Source organism: Sminthopsis crassicaudata, chromosome 1 (assembly GCF_048593235.1).
Source record: "Sminthopsis crassicaudata isolate SCR6 chromosome 1, ASM4859323v1, whole genome shotgun sequence".
In the NCBI taxonomy this organism is placed as follows: Eukaryota; Metazoa; Chordata; class Mammalia; order Dasyuromorphia; family Dasyuridae; genus Sminthopsis; species Sminthopsis crassicaudata.
This window is the reverse complement of record NC_133617.1, coordinates 349,292,194-349,312,807: the sequence shown is the minus strand read 5'-3', so window position 1 is coordinate 349,312,807 and position 20,614 is coordinate 349,292,194. Positions and strand designations below refer to the sequence as shown.

General features: G+C 34.2%; 1 protein-coding gene across 3 annotated transcripts in view; it reads right to left on the bottom strand.

Moving 5' to 3' along the window:
* SLC12A7 (solute carrier family 12 member 7) overlaps positions 1-20,614 on the bottom strand; it is a 267,293-nt gene that overhangs the window by 79,967 nt on the left and 166,712 nt on the right. The window contains exon 1 of one of the 3 annotated variants that reach the window (XM_074279172.1): positions 18,493-18,646. The exons of the other annotated variants lie outside the window; for them this stretch is intronic. The gene's annotated coding sequence lies outside the window, so the exon portion shown is untranslated. Of the gene's footprint in view, positions 1-18,492; positions 18,647-20,614 lie in introns of those variants that run through there. 3 annotated transcript variants of the gene reach the window in all.

Genomic DNA, 20,614 nt, shown 5'->3' with positions numbered 1-20,614 from the left:
CAGTTCCTCTGTAAAATCATCAGAAGGAAATGGCAAACCATTCCATTATTTTGGCCAAGAAAACACTAAATGGGGTCGTAGAGAACTGGATATAACTGAAAAACAACATTATAGGGTCAATTGAACCATAAAAGTGAGACACGACAAAGATAAAAAGGGTCTGATGAGTGTTGAATTTCTAGAATCAACACTCAAGGAAAAATGTATTGACTCTTCATAGGAATTAATACTTTCTAGACGCAGCACTACGCATGAGGGTTAGTTTTGGTAGCAATCAAAAGATGAATTTTAAAAACAACTAAAACTGAAATAGAAATGATCTTACAATTGTGGTCAGAACCTTGGATTCCTCAATGAAAAAAGTCTAGAAAATGTATAGATGAAAATTGTTATACCAGTAGTTAATGAAAATAATATTATGAACTATCAATGTAAAACAGAAACATGTGATGTATTTCACTTATTTGAGTGTATGAGGAAATTTTTTGCACAAGGAGTTAGAGATGAAGAAAACAGAAAACCTCCAATTTTAGGATAACAAAAAAGCATCAGAAAAATAAATTCCATATCACAGATATTCTAACTTTCAGACAGGGTCATAGTATTTTTATAGGCAGAAGCCTAGCACTCTCTGCACTTGACACTTAATGGGCATTTCATTCATGTTAACTGACCATTAATTCAATCAACAGACTGAAGTGTCAAGGCAAATTGAAATTTTTCTTTAGTTCTTAATTTAAATATGGTAAAATTTTCAGAATACGCTTTATTTCTTAATTGTACATAAACACTGACATTTTTATGGCACTTTGACAAATAGTAATGTTTAAATTAATTTAAGGACTTCTTTTTATGGAAGAGGAAGCTGCTTAGGGATATGAACCAAGTTCATGACTTGACAGTCTTGTGGTTAAAAGCAGAACAAGTTCTATAGGACTAATTTAGTCCTCCTTGCAGCAACTTAACTTATTTGTGTTATAGACTTCTTTCGTAATCTGGTGATGTCCATGAACTGATTCTCGAAGTTTTTAAATGAATAAAATAAATCTGTAGGATTTTTTTAAATCAATTTTTAGAAATTTTCACAGACCCACTGCGTTGGTAATATAATAACTAATGCAAGCAAATTAGGTAACCTGAGACATGAAGGACATCTATAGTGTGAACTGATACTATGTCATTCCTTTTAACAGGATAACTATAGACAGCTGGGACTGGACAGCGTCAGATTTTAGGAAACCTTGGTTCTTATTTTTATTTTTGTATGTGTAAATGTGATTCAGGAGAATTTACCTATAGAGAAGAGGAAGACAGACAATAAGCAGCCAGACATTGTGCTAAATGCTACGGATACACAAAAAAATTCCTGTCTTCAAGGAGCTTACAATCTAAGGGGCAAAACAAATTGATATGTGAGTGCAGATGTGTAATTATCAAGCTATATGTTATATGTTATATATTATCAATATATATATTAATATATAACATATATTATATATTATATTATATTATAATATATATTAATATATAACATATAGTATAATATATGTTATATATTATCAAGCTATAACTAGAAATTAAAGGAGGAAAATTTTAATTAAGGGTTAGGAATGGCTTCCTGGATAAAAACTGTATTTTAAATGGGACATAAAGGAATCAAACAGGCAGAGATAAGAGATCATATTTCAGGCACAAAAGAATATGGCCTAGATCCCTTAATTCATTGTTTTAAAAGGCTCCAGTGAAGAAGAGCCTTCCATCCATATAGGACTCAGGGGTTCTCAAACTTCGGCCTGTGGGCCAGATGCGGCTGCTGAGGATATTTATGTGGCCCTGTAGGTTATGGCAAATGGGCTGAGGGACGGAGACAGAGTGTGAGCTTTTGTTTTTACTAGAGTCCGGCCCTCCCACAGTCTGAGGGACAGTGAACTGGCCCCCTATTTAAAAAGTTTGAGGACCACTTGAACACCTTCTCTGTAATTTATAGAGAACTGCCTAGAGCAGTGGTGGCCAAACCCAGATCCAAGACCATCTCTTTAACCACTATATCCCAACTTCTTAAACTATGGGTCATGACCCACATAGAGTCTCATAAACTACTGGGGGCTAAGAAAGTATGATTTCTTGTAGTAAATGTGTAATCTATATTCCTATTTCATAAACCTATATACTTGGGCGAAAAGAGGTAAAAAGTTTAACAAGTCCTGAACTATATCACAATGCTGTTCCACTTAGTTTTTGCCTATGCTTTAACAAGGAACTTGTAAAAAGAAAAATTTCAGCACTGCTATTTTATTTTAACTTGTATTCCAACATAAAATATTTGTCTTGGGGCTGGGGAAAATCCATGATCCATAACTTCCCACAAGTGCTCTAGTACCCATAATATACAGCCTCTACAGAAAACACAAATATCTACATGACGTTAGCAAAGCTGATGTTAAGCCCCTTTAGTACAAGGGAAACAAGGAGGTCTCACTAACACTGGCATAGTTAAAAATTAAAAAAAAAAATTTTTTAAAACAAACCTATGGCTAATTTAGCCTTACACTAAAAATAACAGGAAAAAAGTATACTATTATTCCTCCTAGATAAAAACTGCTAAAGCCTAAGGAAAAGCATGTTGGCAAGCAATGACTGAGATTAACTTGTACAAGCCATCTAACAATTTCACAAGTTGACAATTACAGGTTCTGAAGGAGACTATGCCAGAATTTTTTCCAAAACAATTTGATTCTTTTTAGTGAGATCAATAGCTTCCTTTGAGTAATCTTTTTTTATAGCCCTTCAGATGCATATTTAATGGCCTATAGTTGTCGGCTCAGCTGAGCTTCTGGGGTATATCCGCATAACGACCTAGATATTCAATGTCTAACACACAATACAACTCACTGGTGCATTCTCCCTCAGGAGACCTTTCCTAATCTCCCAGTAACTACTTTCTCCTCAAGAAATCTCTTTGTATTAAGTACCAACTAAAATCCCATCTTCTAAAGGAAACCTTGCCTAACACTTCTTTTAATTACCCACCATAGTTTACTTTGTTATCCATTTGCATATTGCCTCCCCATTTAGATTATAAACTCCTAGAGGGTAGGGATTACCTCTTTTTATTTACCAGTCATTTAGCCCAAAGCCAGCCAAGGATGGTGTGTTTATATGTATAGGTAATTAAAATCATACATAATTAAGACAAGTGTGTGTATACCTCTCTCTCCCACCCCCATGCTCTTAGAAAGAGGGATTTTTTCAGTTCCAATGATCAATGATGGACAGAATCAGCTACACCCAGAGAAGGAACACTGAGAAATGAGTGTAAACTGTGAGCATTTTTTGTTTTTCTCCCCAGGTTATTTTTACCTTCTGAATTCAATTCTTCCTTTGCAACAACAACAACAACAACAAAATTCGGTTCTGCACATATATATTGTACCTAGGATATACTATAACATTTAATATGTATGGTAATGCCTGCCATCTAGGGGAGGGGATGGAGGGAAGGAGGGGAAAATTCGGAACAGAAGGGAGTACAAGGGATAATGTTGTTTAAAAAAAAAAAACAAAAACCTATGCATCTGTACTGTCAAAAATGTTATAATCATAAAATTAATTTTAAAAATTTTAAAAAAAGAGGGATTTCCCCCCCCCTTTGTGTTCCCAGCACCTCTCTGAGAACACTATCATACACACAGCAGGCACTTACAAAATGTTGGACGAAAATACTGTTTTCTTGAGACTTAACCTCCATATAATCCATATAATGAGGGACAATCTTAAATTGTGTCGTATCTACATGGATTCAAAATTAGTTAAAAGGAAAATAAAATATTTTTGAACTATATTTTTTCCAGATTCATATTTGAACTGCTAACATACAAATATATTTTAACCCAATTATTTTGGTATTGTGAAGGCTGAACATCCATTTAAGTCGCTATATTTAAAAAAAAATAAAAACATTTTAGTTTCTAAAAAAGACTGAGATTTGTAAATTAAATTTAATTAATAATTAATTAAAATATTAATAGCTATAACCTAAAAACTTCCATTATCCTGTAAGCTTTAAAAGATAATTCTATGAATCAATTTAACAGACTATTAAAAATCTATGACAAAGAGAAATCAAAATAATATAAAAACAAAAGGTATCAATAAAAGTATATTTTACAAAGAAACAAAAGCCTACTATATAGTAGGCTTTTGTTTCTTTGTAAAATATACTTAATATATAAAATATATTTAATGTTTTAGTTATTAATTAATTATATATTAATTATATTAATTATTAATTATATTAATATATAATTATATGTTAATTATATTAATATATAAAATATACTTAATATATAAATATATATAGTAGGCTTTTGTTTCTTTGTAAAATACTTTTATATATTATATTTATATTTGTATATTATATATTATAAATATAATATATTATATTTATATATAAAGCTCTGATAAAAACTTGGGGCTTGCTAATTAAGTTAAGTTGTGTCTGGGAGGTTTAAAAAGGTACCTAATCATCAAACCACATTTCACTTCAGTATTGAAGACTTATTATCTAGAAATGTATTTCTCACTTATACTTTCCATAAAATCATCCAGCTTGCCCTGCCTGTTCTTCCTGGATCTTGTACATGATCCTCCTATATATTTGCCACAGAATGGCTATCCCCACATGCTAGGGCCTTTCCTTATTTTTTTTCCTATTGTTAAGAATACCTTTCTGTGGGTATGCAATAAATGTTAATCTTTTCTGATCATATTAAATCAAAATATATGTATTACATTTTAAAACCTCACAGTCATCAGTGAAATTACGGCCTTTAATAAAATGGCAGATAGTTCAACTTATTTTAAAACATTGTCACCACCACCCATGGGTGTAGAAGAAAAAACAAGTTTCTCTTTCCAAGTTTCCACCCTGGAATACAGTTTTTCCTTCACTCCTCTAAATACTTTCCCACCTAACAGTCTACTTTGAAGACATTTCATTTCCTCAGTCCTTTACAATTCAAAATACTGTAACGTGGGAAAATCTTTTACATCACTTAAACTCCACAGTTTACTCAATTCCCCTCCTTTAGCCAACAAAGATTTAGCAGAAAGCTAAAGTTGAAGCTAACCATCAACACTCTAATTCCCCAATTGGCTGACTCACTCCTATATCCCCACTTTCATCTCTAGTTTCCTCAATCCATTGTCAACATTCCTCAAAGCCATCCCAAATCTTAATGCCACAAAGCCTATTCATCAAAATGTATGACTATGACTTACCCACTGGTGAAAGGGAATAGCAATAATACTATAAGAAATCGAGAATTCTTCAAACACCTATATTTCAACATCTTACATTTTTATATTTGTTAATAATTTATATAAATTTCTAGTCCCCAAGAGAACACTGTACACAGCAATAAGATTATGCAATGACCAATCCTAGTGGACATGGCTCTTTACCTTTTTTTTTAAGGCAATTGGGGTTAATTAACATGCCAAGGGTCATACAACTAAGAAATGTTAAATGGTTGTGCTTTATCCACTGCTCCATCTAGCTACACCTGGAAGTGGCTCTTTTCAACAAGGAGATGATTCATGCCAATTGCAACAGACTTGAGAACCTTCTGCAACCAGAGAAACATAGGGACTGAATGTGGATCACAACATAGTATTTTCACTGTTTTTGTTGTTGTTTGCTGTTTTTTGTTCTTTCTCACCTTTTTTCCTTTGTTTTTTCTTATAACATGATCAATGTGGAAATAGTTGTTTAACCTTATTAGATTACTTGCTGTCTGGGGGAGGGACTGGGAGGAAATAAGAGAAAAATTTGGAAAACAAGGTTTTGCAAGGGTAAATGTTGAAAATTACCTTTGCACATCTTTTGAAAATAAAAAGCACGAATTTTTTTTTTTAAATTAATAAGTAAATTCTAACACTAATTCTCTCCCAATCCCTCTTCTGACACTTGCTAGTCTCTCATCTACAAGGAAAGAAGTTGTGACCCTATGGTCACAATAAGGAATATTAATTTTCATTCAATTGTTTTTGTTTTTTTGGGTTTTTTTGGCAAGGCAATGGGATTAATTGACTTGTCACACAGTAAGTGTTAAGTGTCTTGAGGTCAGATTTTGAATTCAGTTCCCTCCCTTCAGACCCCTCCAGGGTCTCATGCTCTAGATATAAACCTAAGTACAATTAAGTTTAATAAATTTTAAACACAACTGAGGTTTTTTTCTACCTGAAGTTTTATGTCTCCTATTATCTCAGCCTCTCCCTTACTCAGATAGCACAGAAGTAACAAAAATCAAGACAAGAAAGCCTCTTTCCTATCCCTCCCCCTTTCTGCACCCCACCTCAGCCTTTAATTCAATCTAAGTGTGTAATTCATTCCCTCCCAGCCTGCTGAAGTAAATCCTGAGGGATTAATTTCTATTCAGAATTCTCCGTTCTCCTTCCCATCTTTACTTAGTTTGTAGGTAGAGTTGCTACATAGATGTCAGACTATGAAATGGCCAAAGGAATGATCTCAGAATTCATCAGTTTGCACCCTTTTAGGAAGGTGACATTAAGAATTGTGGAAAAATTGTGGAAAAAAAAATTTTCATTTTGAGGGTAAAGCAGAGAAAAAACTGTCAAATACCCCTAAGTGTTTTTGCCTAATCTTTAGGTACCCTGCTCCTCTAATACTTAACTGCTGCTACCAGATGGTAGTATTTAGAACTAATATGATAGACAGGGACTACTGGAAACTGAGGAGCTGTCTAGGGTGAAGGAAGGAAAGATCAGCTCAATGCCCCCTAATTCTCACTTCTTGCCCCAGCCTTCCTGTTTTTTAGAAAATGAAGAATTAGACAAGTCAAACAGGATTGTCTTTTTTTCCTGCTCATGAGTAATTTTTCCTTTTCTTAATTTTAGCTAATTTAAGATAAAGGTTCATTTACACTGAATGGTCCCTTAGCAACCATCATCCCTTCAAATTCAACTGAATTGAAGCAAGAGTTAAATGTTACAAAATAGGAATTTGAGATACTTAATTTTAAAAAGACAGACAAGGAAAAGTTGTTTTTTAAATAAGTGATAGTATAGCACGTAGTCAGAAGAGCATATAATTTCAAATTTTCTAGTATTGTTGTTGCATCATGACCCCATTTGGGATTTTCTTGGTAAAAATACTGCAGTGCTTTGCCATTTTCTTCTCCAGCTCCTTTTACAGGTGAGGAAATTGAGGCAAACAGGATTAAATAATTTACCCAGGGCAACACAGTTAATAAGTATAAGCCCAGATTTAAATTCTTAAGAAAGATAGGTCTTCTAGACACCAGGACTAACATTCTATCCACTATCTACCTAGCTAGTGATTTACTTAACAGTCCATTACAATCCCATTTGTTGATCCATAGCAAATTTCTTAAACTGTGGGTTTCAATATCCATATACAAGGATCATGTAAAAATTATTGGCTGAAAAGGGTGGTCAGTGGAAAAAATTTTAAGAAGCTCTAATCTATACTACACACTTGACTTGGCTGATGTAAGGGAGCTAAGAATGTATTTTGTGACTTTGGAACAGCTGTTTTATTCCTATTGGTCTGAGATGATCACTTTGCTTCATATTGTACTCAAATGAGCTAAACAGATTAGTTCTTGATCAAAATCAAAAAAATCAAAAGAAATAGCTGATAGTAGACCAAGAACATATGAATCTGACCGTGAACACATATAACTCTGAAAAATCCATTAATTAAATGGTATTAATGAACTGAAGAATTGAATGTGTGGAGAAAGTCCTTGAAAGTCCTTTTGAAAAAAAGGTTTCTAATCTAAAGAGACAGTTATAACAAGATCATATCATGTTTCCCTCCCACAGTCCTTATTGATGGAGAACATAATAAAAAGTTAGCTTAAGATAACAGAAAATACCATTTCTGACAGAGATATGTTTGGTTTTTTAATTTTTGGTTATTTTTTTAAAATGTCAAGTTCCACCATTAAGAATTATCTTTTCTGATGCTATTCATAAATTGATGAGTCCTAATAGGAGGCATATAAGGACTCCAGCTTCCATAGAAGCCTTCCATTAGCAAACACTGCATTCAGGGAAAATATTGATGTGCAACTATTAAAAAGAATGAAAATCATCCAGAACACTGGGCCCAAAGAGGGCCCAAAATCAAGTCACAAGAAAAATAATTGAAGATTTTAAAAAATATTTAGTATAGATAGAAGGTTTGTTTTTTTGGGGGGAGAGGGGGAATGAAGACAAAGGAGACTGAGGAGGAGGACATGATTGCTTGCTGTCTTCTGAACAGGCAAAGAAAGATATAGATCAACAATTACAGTTGAGCCTATTAGATAGAAAGTTGCACCAGAAACTTTTGCCACAGAAAAGTGTTCTATTTTTGTCCCAGAAAAAGGAAGAGTTCAATTATTTACCAATTAGGTAAGACTTTTTGCCTCAAATTGCTCAACTGAAAAATGGGGTTAATAATAGCACATTACCTCCCAGGGTTGTTGTGGGGATCTAGTGAGATAATATTTGTAAAGCACTTAGCATAACATGTCATAGAAAGCTATTTTTATTAGGGGTTTTGTTGTTATTCTGATTTCATCAGCATAAAGAACCTCATGAAGAAATTGTTTCAATTCAAATCACCCTGCAACTAGGCAGAGATTCCTGGGCCACTGAGAGACATGGCTCACAATCATAGAGATCTATCAAGAATAATACATAACTCAATATAAGGGGGGAAAAAATTACTAATATAAACTAAAAGTAGATACACAGTCCAATGGGTTATTTTATGAGTTAAGGAGCTCCCTGTCATTCATATTCAAAAGCTTGATCACACATCTGTCAAGAATATCATAAAGCGACAATCAGAATGCAATAAGTAGGAATAGACTTCATGTTGCATAACTCTCAGCCCAATGGACTGTCAGATTAAAATATAATTGGGAAATATCCAATAAAATAAGTAAAAATACAACATAACGTTAATTTGTGGTTTTTCTAAGTCAATATACTGCCCACAGAGATCCGTTCCTATTTTGTACTTAATGCTATTGAATAAGACCACTAGAGGCAGTTAGGTGTTTCAAGTGGATAGACCTGGAGTAGGGGAAGCCCAACTTCAAATTCAGCCTCAGACAACGATTAAGATATGCCATTTTGGGCATGCATGAAATTTCCTCAACTGTAAAATGGAGAACAGCACTGACCTTACAAGGTTGTTGTGAAGATTAAATGAGATATTTATAAAGCACTTAGCATAGAGCCTGGCACCAAGAAGATGCTATATAAATTTTACTCCCTTCCCTTCTCCAGACAATACCTATTTTAGATACAGAACTTCACGGTGTTGTCACCAATACAATCCCAAGAAACAGTAGTATATGAATGATTATCATTTTACAAGTATTATTTCCCATTTGGAAGAGAAAAAAAAGATTGACAATCACATCCTGGGTAAGAGGAGGGCAAAGACCATTATTTTCGTACTCATCCCATATACCATCCTCTCCAAGTAATCTCTCCAAGGTTCCTTCCACCCAATTTTACAATTTGGCCATCCTTGCTCTAAGATTTAAGTATTAATATTTTGCTTCAGGTTATTCAGAGTAGTGCAGTGAAAATAACTTAAGACTTGAAAGCAAAAAAAAAAAAAAAAAAAAAAGACTTGAAAGCCAAAAGACCAGGGTTTAGGATTTAAGATACAGCTCTAACATTTACCCAGAGGCACATGTACAGATGCAAAGTTATTCTGAGCTTCAATTTCCCAATCTCTAAGATGAGTATAATATCTGCACTACCTGCCTCACAGGGTGGCTGTGAAGGAAATCACTGTGCAAACTTTGTTATCCATTACTTCTAAATCCAAGTATTTCCCCGGGCCTGAATCAGATTCTCCCCTGTGTTCTCTCCAATTTACTTGGACCTTTTCCACAAAAAGTTTCCAAAAAGCATTTCAAATGTGGCATTTCAGCAAAATCAAACAGTGAGTTCAATGCTTTGGTATGTATAGCTCCTAATTACATTGCCCTTTACTTGTCCCATCTCACATTACAAGCATATCAAATGAAATACACAGTGGGCCCAAATTAGACTTCCATTATCTGGATGTGAGATCTTTCAATAGTCTTCCACAGCAGCACAGGATTTCTCCCTCTCTTTCCTCCACCAGAGTATTTGTGGAAAGAGCATTACTGCTGTTGCTCCTCCTCCTCTATTTACTCTCTCTGGAACCAGTCCAGAAAAGAGTAACCTTTGCAACCAGCAGCCCAGAAAAGCAGCACCAGCTTGGGAGCTGCCAGTTCCTGAGGTTAGCCCGAGCAATAAAGATGCACTTAAGGGAATGACTGCATTCTCTCAGCATACCAGCCCGACAGTTCATTTGCCTTTGGGTTTTCAAGGATCCCAAAGAGAGTGTTCCCTAGACCAGAAAAGGACAGACCCAAAAGACATGTTCAGGACAGCATATACTGGAGCATAGTTATCTGATATCCTTCTCTTAGTCTCAGGGGATGAATGAGGGCAGGCAGACTAAGTGTTAAATCATTCATCAGGCAGAAATCTAGGAATTAGACCAGATTATCTCACAGCTCCTTTTCTGATTAATTTGGAAAGAGAGAGTGACCCTAGACTGTATCCTGACATTATCAGACCCACAGGAACTCCAGCATACAAGATTATTACTTCAAAATTACAAGAACTTGAACTCAGACAAGTTCTTTTGGTAATGAAATGTATAGCTAACTCTAGAACTTACATAATCAAAAGGTATTATTACTAGTTCCTAAATGTTTCCTAATTCCTATATTGTTTCTGTTTTCAAAGGAAATGCACTTGAAAAGTGTGTGTTCCTGAGTTCTGAAGCATAGAAAAGATGAATTAATTGACAATACATTTGACTAGAGTCTTTATACCTATGTGGCTTTATAATTCCCTAAATGATGGTTACTTTTTGTTTCCTGATAAATGTATCATTTTTGAAATTCAAAACATTACATAGATATCAAGTACTTCTTTTTCACCCCCCTACTAAATAAATCGGAAAAAGAGTTATGAGATAATCTGGTTTAACTTCATCAGCTTGAAATCTATCAGTTACATCAGTATATCAGATATTGCAGCACATACTGTCAGGAATACATCTTTGCAACAAATCTTTTCCTGGAATCAGAGGCTTATAGAATTAGCACTGAAAGGAATATTATGGTCCGTCTGATCCAACTTTGTCATTTCACAAACAAGGAAGTGAGGTCCAGAAAGATAAAAGTGATTTGTTAAAATACCTCTAAGGAGAATTATTTGGGAATGCAGGATTCTTCCCTATCACTGTGACTAACTTTTAGGGTATAACCACATGGTCTTGGTGCACTGTAGTCACTGAAAGAAATGAATTTGTCCTCCCACTTAAACCTCTAACATTTACCCAGAGGCATACGTATGGATGCAAAGTTATTCTGAGCTTCAATTTCCCCATCTCTAAGATGGAAATATCTGCAAGTGGGCCTAGATTTCACAATGATGGAGAAACCAAATTAATCAAAAGTTAAGATTTGTTTTCTGTTAAGTTCAACAGTAAATGTGACTCATAAAAAGCTTCAGGGCTGAAATAGCTCTGAAATTATGGACTCTCATACAAAAAAACCTTGTCTATTGCCTGGGACAGCTGAAGTCACCTAGAAGATGCAATTCAATAGAGAAAGAAGAGCTCTAAATGAAATCAGGTCATCTTACTGACTGCAAGCCCAGTGCTCTATCCACTGTGCTACCAACTGCCTCTAAATACTCCAAAATATCTTCAACAGTACCAAAATGCTAGCAAACATCTACATTGATATAAGGTGGGTGTGAATATGTTGCAAGAAATGAATTACTCAAAATCTCATGTCAAACTTACCATCCAAAAAATAGAATAAGAACCAGGAAGTGTTGCAAGAATGAGATATAATTAAATAAATATCCTAATGTTATAAATGTTATGCTGATTCCCACGAAATAGTTAATAGTTTAAGATGTAGAAAAAAGCTTCTAGGATATTGGCTAATTACTTTATGGAAGACTTTCGGAGCAGACTATTTTAGGTAGATAAATGCTACCATCCACCCCATGAAAGTATGTGCTTCCTTCTAAAGAGAACATGAAATCAACCAAGCAATATTCTATAAAAACATGTTTATTAGTTTTTGGTTAGTCGATGAGGAGGAAGCCTCTCTGGTGGAAGAAATCTTCATAAGTGGAATAAAACAGTGTTTGACAAATTCCTTCATCCTTCAGTTTGACTTTGACAACATACATGATAATCATAGAGGAATAAGGGGAGTGAATAAACTGTACATTATAACATGGGAGAGAATGCAAAGTGTCTTTGAGATTAAAGACCCACTAGAATTATTAAACAAGTAATCTCAGCAATGTTTGATTTGAGCTATGTCTTCCTTTCCTGATCCTATGCCCCTTTCCTAGCTCTTCCTGATACCATTGCTTGTCGGACTCTTTGCTTCATTTTGGTCCAAAACTTCTGTATTTTGGCTGGAGAGACAAGAGAAGGCTCTACCTCATTATCTTCCATAGCTTCAACTACATTTCTAGATATGAAATGCATATTTCAAATGGTATTATCTACTGGCAGCGGAGTGGTGTCAGTACTGTTAGTCAGATAGTCATCTTCCTGAGTTCAAATCTGGCCTCTGGTTATCTCACTTAGTTAGGTGACATGAATTAGGTGACTCTAGCTAGTCGCTTGCCTCCATCTCCTCATCAGTAAAATGAACTGAAGAAGAAAATAACAAATGACTCCACTACCTTTGCCAAAAAAATTGCAAACAGAGTTGTGAAGAGTAGAACATGCCTGACATGACTGGACTATAGAAAGAATGATCCAATCGCCTAATCTCTCATGTTTTGAGAGTCTGGGATGACTTTAAAATTCTTTTTCCTCATATTTCTCACATGAAGTCGCCAAAGTGTTATCAATGTCTTCATTGATCTTCAAACTCACTGCATTGACACCCTTCTCTTCCTATCATCTCAGTGAAGTCAAACTATCACCTAAAAGATCTTCCTTTCCTTAGCCCTCAATCTTCCTTTAATAAAATCTTGTTCATGTGACCAGTCTACACCTTTCAGATGACAGACATATTGTCTACCAAATATAAGCTTACACTTGTTAATCTGGGCTTCAATGTCTTCCAAAATTTAGCAGTTTCCCTACTTCCAGACATCTGCTATTCTTGCACTCCAGTCAAATTAAACTATTGCCATCCCCAATAAGCATCCCATGGAATTCCTTCTGATGTCTTCATTTTTGTCTCCCTTCCTCTCCTACCAACAAAGTTCTCATATCCTACAGAAGATAACATGGGACAGTGGAAAGAACCTAGACCTAGATTTTTTGCCTGGACTCCCTTAGATCTTTAGACTTGACCTTAAAGATCCATATTAAATATAACAAGTGCCTCTTAGGCAACTGTCTTCTTAGTAGCCTCCTAATACATATAAAATCAATGTTAAACAAGGACATCTGTAAAATTATAAAAATGAAAAACCCATGAATTTTTTTTCTTAGAAATGAAAACAGGAAATACTTTAAATTTTGAGGAAATCTATGGCTGGCAATTAAGTACAAAAAAAATCATTATGTTTATTTCCTTTATAGTCTACTGGTTATTACATGGGATACAACCATGTTTAAATTTAAAACAAGAGGGTACAGATATCAGTAACTAAATGTCATCAGCTTTCAAATCATACTAAGATTAAAATTCTGAACATTTGAAAACAACCAAGCTAGGAAAATGTTTGAGTTGTCATACAGGAAATTCTATATGGCACTTGTTTGGCTAGAATTTATTCCCTTTAAGGTCATATAAAGAGTGTAGTTTCATCAACATCCTACTACACAGTAAATGCTCTACCTAGCAATGGAGAAGGGTGATGTGATGGAAACTGAGTGGATGCCCATCAATTGGAGAATGGCTGAATAAATTGTGGTATATGAATATTATGGAATATTATTGTTCTGTAAGAAATGACCAACAGGATGATTTCAGAAAGGCCTGGAGAGACTTACATGAACTGATGCTGAGTGAAATGAGCAGGACCAGGAAATCGTTGTTTACTTCAACAATACTATGTGATGATCACATGGTTCTCTTCAACAATGAGAATCAAATCAGTTCCAACAGAGCAGTAATGAACTGAACCAGCTACACCCAGGGAAAGAACTCTGGGAGTTGACTATGAACCACTACATAGAATTCCCTCTATTTTTGTCTGCCTGTATTTGATTTCCTTCACAGGCTAATTGTACACTATTTCAAAGTCTAATTCTTCTTGTGCAGCAAAATAACTGTATGGACATGTATACACATATTGTATTTGACTTTTACTTTAACATATTTAACATGTATTGGTCAACCTGCCATCTGGGGGAAGGCGTGGGAGGAAGGAGGGGAAAAACTGGAACAAAGGTTTTGCAATTGTCAATGCTGAAAAATTACCCAGGCATATCTTATAAATAAAAAACTATAAAAAAAAATTTTTTTTAAAAAGGGGGGAAGGGGTAGAGGGAAGAAGGGGGAAAATTTGGAACAAAAGGGAGTACAAAAGATAATGTTGTAAAAAAAAAAAAAAAATTACCTATGCATATGTACTGTCCAAAAAAAAAAATGTTATAAAGTGACAAATTAATCCAAAAAAAAAAAAGGAGAGTACAGTAGATACACCCTTCTGCTATGAGCTTGCCAGACTGGCATGTTCCTATCAATAACAAGCCAAGAACCACAGTTGCTTGCTGGCTGCCATTCTTCCCTTCAATGCTGGGTCCATTCCCTGTTGCTCTTCACAGAAACTTGTTATTGTCTTGGGCTGAGGTCTCAACCCTATCTGTTCTTATAATAGGACAGGAAGAGACAATAGCAGCAGAGGAAATCCTATATAACACTATTTGTATTCTGGCACTGTCTTTCTGATTCTCTCTAACTTTCTTTCCTTTCTCTTTGTAACTCCTCTCCCTCCTTCCTTTCTTTTCCCTCCCCTCTGCCCTTCCTCTTATCTCCTTTCTTTCTTTTTTCCTCTTTTCTCTTTTCTTCCCCTACCACCCCCATTATTGATTTGGATTTTCTCATTTATCTTATATCTTTTAGCAACTCTGATCTTTTGTGTGGTCAAAGTTTCTGTAAGTACCCATTCACAATAGATAGTTGGACAATGACCTCACTTCACTTCCTAAGTTGAACTTGCATTATTATTAGCTGAGTCATGTTAACTGGAAGGATATTTTTGTACATATATCTCGTGGTACTAATGAGCAATTAGTAGTATTATAGTATTTTTGGTGGTATATTTATTTTACTTTTTTTTTCTAAATTATTTTATCTTAAAATTTTAAAAAAGTTGCTATGTATACAGCAAAGCATGAGAGGACTCATAAAACAATATCCACCAAGAAAGCCTGTTATAAATACTACATTGTTTTTAAAGCTGCCCAGCTTTTCTTTGTGCCCTTGTTTTTTGGTTTTCTTTTGTTCTCTGATGTGTACATTTTATTATTTTACTATTTTTTCTCTCTCCTCTCAAAGGCTACAATTAAGCATGTATGTATATATATAATATATATATTGATAACATATACATATTGATACATATATCAATATATTTATAGGATATTCTATATAGTATGTCATCTATGAAATGTAACTGGGGAAAATATTAAATAAAAATGTATATTATTTAGAGAGAAAAAGAGAAAGGAGGCAGAAGAAAGGAGAACTTTTAGCTTAAATCCAGAAAGGAAACCAAATCAAAGGAATACTCAATAAGTTACTCTCTACATAGGAAGAAAGGCAAATGGTTTCTGAACAATCTCACTAACAGTAAAGTAAAAAAAAAAAAAAAACAAAAAACAGATGACATTGCACCATCTAATCTTGTTACCACACACAAAACCATAGAATAGCAATTTATGAATTGGCTTAGAACATCCCTGCTATATAAATACGTGTGTGTGTGTGTCCTGCAAGTTTGTATGCACACAGGCTAGACATCTTAATCACAACTCCCTCCCAGGAGACATTAAAAAGAAACACACACAAAATAGATGTTAATGGGAAGGATTTGTCCATCTCACAGAGGACCTGCCCTTTTAATTTTTTCCTATCCCCCTTCTTTCCCATGAAAAACTTGAGGGTCTTTTATGAGCAAGACAATGTTATATTCTCTGAAGACTGCTATGACTGCATATTAGTACCTCAGACTTTCTAGTACATCTCCATCTTCCAATCTTGCGCATTCTCAGATACTCTGGATCCTATCCCTCTATTACTTCTTTCCCCTCCTTTAACATTCTTGAAAATGATAAGGATGGAGGTCAAATCTTTTGGAACCTAAACCTAAGACTTAAAAAAATCTAAGACTAAAAAAAAAAAAACTAAAAAAAAAAGACTAGCCTTTTCAATTACAGGAGATGGTGCTGAGAAGGGATGGCAGTAAAAATAGAAAGTGAAGCCTTGAGTATGTTAAGTCTACACATCCTCTTCCTAGTAACAACCTCAAAAGGTTCCAAACAATATACTTTTTTTTTCCCCCTGAGGCTGGGGTTAAGTGACTTGCCCAGGGTCACACAGCTAGGAAGTGTTAAGTGTCTGAGACCACATTTGAACTCAGGTCCTCCTGAATTCAAGGCTGCTGCTCTATCCACTGCACCACCTAGCTGCCCTTAAACAATATACTTTATGGCAAAGAAACTGAGTGGATTCCCACTAGTTGGCATAATAAGTTATGGCATATGAATATATGGAATATTATTGTTCTACAAGAAACAATGAGCAGGTTGATTTATAAAAAAACTAAAGAGACAAATGAACTGATGAAGAATAGAGTGGCATAAATTAGGTGAACGGTACACATAATAGCAGCAAAATTACATGATGATCAGCTATGAAACACTTAACTCAGCAGTACAGTGATCCAAGACAATTCTAACAAATTTAAGATGGAAAATGCCATCCACATCTAGAGGGATAACTATAGAGACTGAATGTGGATCAAAGCTTCCTATTTTCACCTATTTTTCTTTGGTTTTTCTTTCTTATGGTTTTTTACCCCCTTTTGTTCTGATTTCACAATATGGGAAATGTTAAAAATAACTGAGCAATGAGATGGCATGGTGGGCAGAGCACTGGTCCTAGAGTCAAGTGGACACAAGCTCAAATCCAGGCTCAGAAATTTAACACTTTCTAGGTGTCCTTGTCATTTAACCCCAATTGCCTAAAATAAAATCGTATATGTATAATTTCTGTCAACAATATACTTTATGGCAAGGAATTAGAAACTCAATGGATGATCATCTATTGGGCTGAATAAATTATGGCATATGAATACAATGGAATATTATTGTCCTACAATGGATACAATTTCAAGGTTCTGTTGAGTTTCGGGTATTTGGTTGTTTTTTATACCAAGCACTGACCTTTCCCCAGTTCATGAACCAGATTATACCTAACTAGAGATTCATTAAAGGGAAGGGGGAGGAGGAACCTAGTAGGAACAATAATGGCCTGCTTCCTCCCCAGAAACAGATGTCACCATTCAAAACCATTTCCTAGCAACTGTCAAACAGTCTTCTAAGCTTTCTCCTCTAAAAAGAGTGTGAGAATCTTGAAAATCCAGTAAAAGAAGAGGAACTTCTGGGGAAGAAAACAAGTTTCCAGATGTAGCCAAACCAAAAAAGTGACAAGAAAATATTGCTGAGTTCTAAGGACATCTAAAAGAAAATAACCTGAAAAGCACTTGCACAGCTGAATATATTAAGTATTTGAAAATATTCTGAATTCTGAATTGGTCCCAGAGATAGAAGTTGCACAGTTTATTCATTCACCATAAAAAGCCATATCAAAATAAATAAATAGCAATGGGATAAAGGAAAAGATCTCTCCACTATTAAAAAAAAAAAAAAAAAAAAAAACAAAAAAAAAAAAACACCTAGAAACAAGCCTCAACTAAACACTAACTACTCCTTTTGGAAGAGCAAAGAAAAAAATGAAGGCATTTCCTTTATGTTTACATGTGCACAATAAGACACAAAACACACACACAAAGAGTCCTTACAAATTTAAAAAAAAAAAAAAAAAAAATGTTCAATGCTATTTTAAGCAACTCTGCATAAAGTATGCTTTTCTTAAAGATTCTTGATAGTAAATAGCAAAAAAAGCAACCTTTCCACAGCTCTAAATAATAATAAACTTTCCTCTAAGATATTCCCAAATATTCATGTGAATCATGTAATAAAAATTTTAGATGGCATGCCAAATAAAACAAAATCCAATCAAAAATTTAAAGTAGTAGTTATAATGAAACTTTCCCAAAGACACTAAAAATTAATGAAATCAACAATTTAGTCATGAAATAAATTAAAAAGTAGAATGTGTAGTTCTCAAAACATGACGTAACCCTCATAGAAACTTTTCCAAAAATAGAATTCCTTACCAGATCAGAAGGTCACTTAAGAATATTCATAATCTCCACACACCAACAAGTCTTTCTTTGAAATGGCTGCCCAATACAACTAAAACTATATGGGTCTAAGATTCCAAATTAAGCAAAGAAAAAAGTAACCACTATTAGACAAGACCACTATTAATAAAAGCACTGAATATGGTACAAGTTCTTCTCAACCTCACACTACATTCTACTTGCAGTAAAATCCTATTATATTGAACAACTGTTCAATTCCTATTAGCACATAAGCTAATAAGAGATGGAAAAGACCATCCACCAAGTCTTCACATGTAGAATGCTTCTGTTTTTTTTTTTAACCTTATCTATATGAACCAGATCTCATTGTACAAAGATGTGGGAGTTTTCCTACTTTTCTTAACTATTTCTATTCCATTTGTTCCCTTTCAAGAAACACTAATACAATATAAATTGTATATGTAGAAAATTATCAGGTGGATCTCATACATATACTGATACCTATTACATAAGCAATAAACTAAAACTAACTTCCAATCATCCAGAGTCCAAGATTTCAGAGTTAATTAAAGCCATATTCCCCATCACCCAAAATGCCAAGATTCTCCCCTGGATTAGGGTTATGGACTCGACGTTTTCAAGCATCAGCCAAATTATTTATCATTTACCATTATATGTATACATGTTCTGATGCAGATAACCAAAAGGTCCTATGCTAATTATTTAATATTTCCTGAATAGCTTTCAATGACAGGCTTCAATTCAACTAATTCATTAAAACCAGCCAACTTAATTCCTAATCATTCAAAGTTTCAGATCTTTACTATTACAAGAAATTATTGACTTAGAAGCAGATACTGAAGACAATTAAGAAATTAAATATAAACTACAAGACAACTTTTTTTTAAACTAAATCTATTAAGCATTAAACCTAGGGCTATGGATACAAACTACATTAATTTTCCTCTCCCTTACACTGAACCTATGTTTTTTGGCAAATTAAGGTATACTTACTGTTGCTATTTGTTCTTTGTTTTCAAAGAAAACAAGGTGATGTCCCGATTTTTTGGGGAGAATTGGATTCAAAGTGAGGTAGTCTTACTCAAAAAAACAAAGTCAGCAGTCTTACTCTCTCCTAATTAGACAATGGCAATAAATGGTCAAATCATAGGAACTTGAATATGAATGTGAATATGAATATGAAATGTCAATACTCAAGGGAAGAAATTCCAGCTATCAGAAACAATTAAGAAAATTATTCCAAATCACTAATAATTAAAGAAATATGAAGGGCAACCAAGTGGTACACTGGATAGAGCAATGGTTGTGGAGTCAGGAAGACCTAAATTCAAATCCAGTCTCGGATACTTAATAGCTATGTGACCTTGGGCAAATCACAGCCAAAATGGGGACACACTGGAGAAGACAATGGCATACTATTCCAATATCTTTGCCAAGGGAAAAAACACATGTCCATGAATTCACAGTCAGACACAACTGAAAGACTAGTCAACAAATTAAAGCCACTCTGAAGTTCTTCCTCATACCCATCAAATTGGCACTGTTCACAAAAAAAAAAAAAAAAAAAAAGTTTAAAAATGTTGGAATGTCTACTGAATACATTGATGCACTATTGGTAAAGCCCCAGATTAATGTAGACATTTTGAAAACAATTTAGAATTCTTCCACAAAAGTTACTAAATGTTACTAAAATACCTTTTTAGTAACTAAAGGTTACTAAAATAACTTTTAACACAATGAAGACTTCCCAGAAACAGAAAATCAAAGAAAAAGGAAAAAATCCTATATGTTCAAAAGCATTTGTGGCTATAGTAGTAAAAAAGAAAACTTTTTTAAAAGTGTGTCCATTATTTGTGGAATAACTGTACAAATTATTGAATGTGAATATAACAGCATACTAGTGGTATTATAAGAAAATGATGGTTTCACAAAATTATCACTCTTTGTAGATGATGTGATGGTATAGGTCTAACCTTATAGACCTAGAAAAAACAAACATACAAAAAAAAAATCATCTTGAAGAACAAAAGATCAAAAATTTCAAAGGAATAAATGAAAAATAGGAACATGCAAAGGTGGCCTAGCTACACCAGATCAAAAACTGTATTATAAA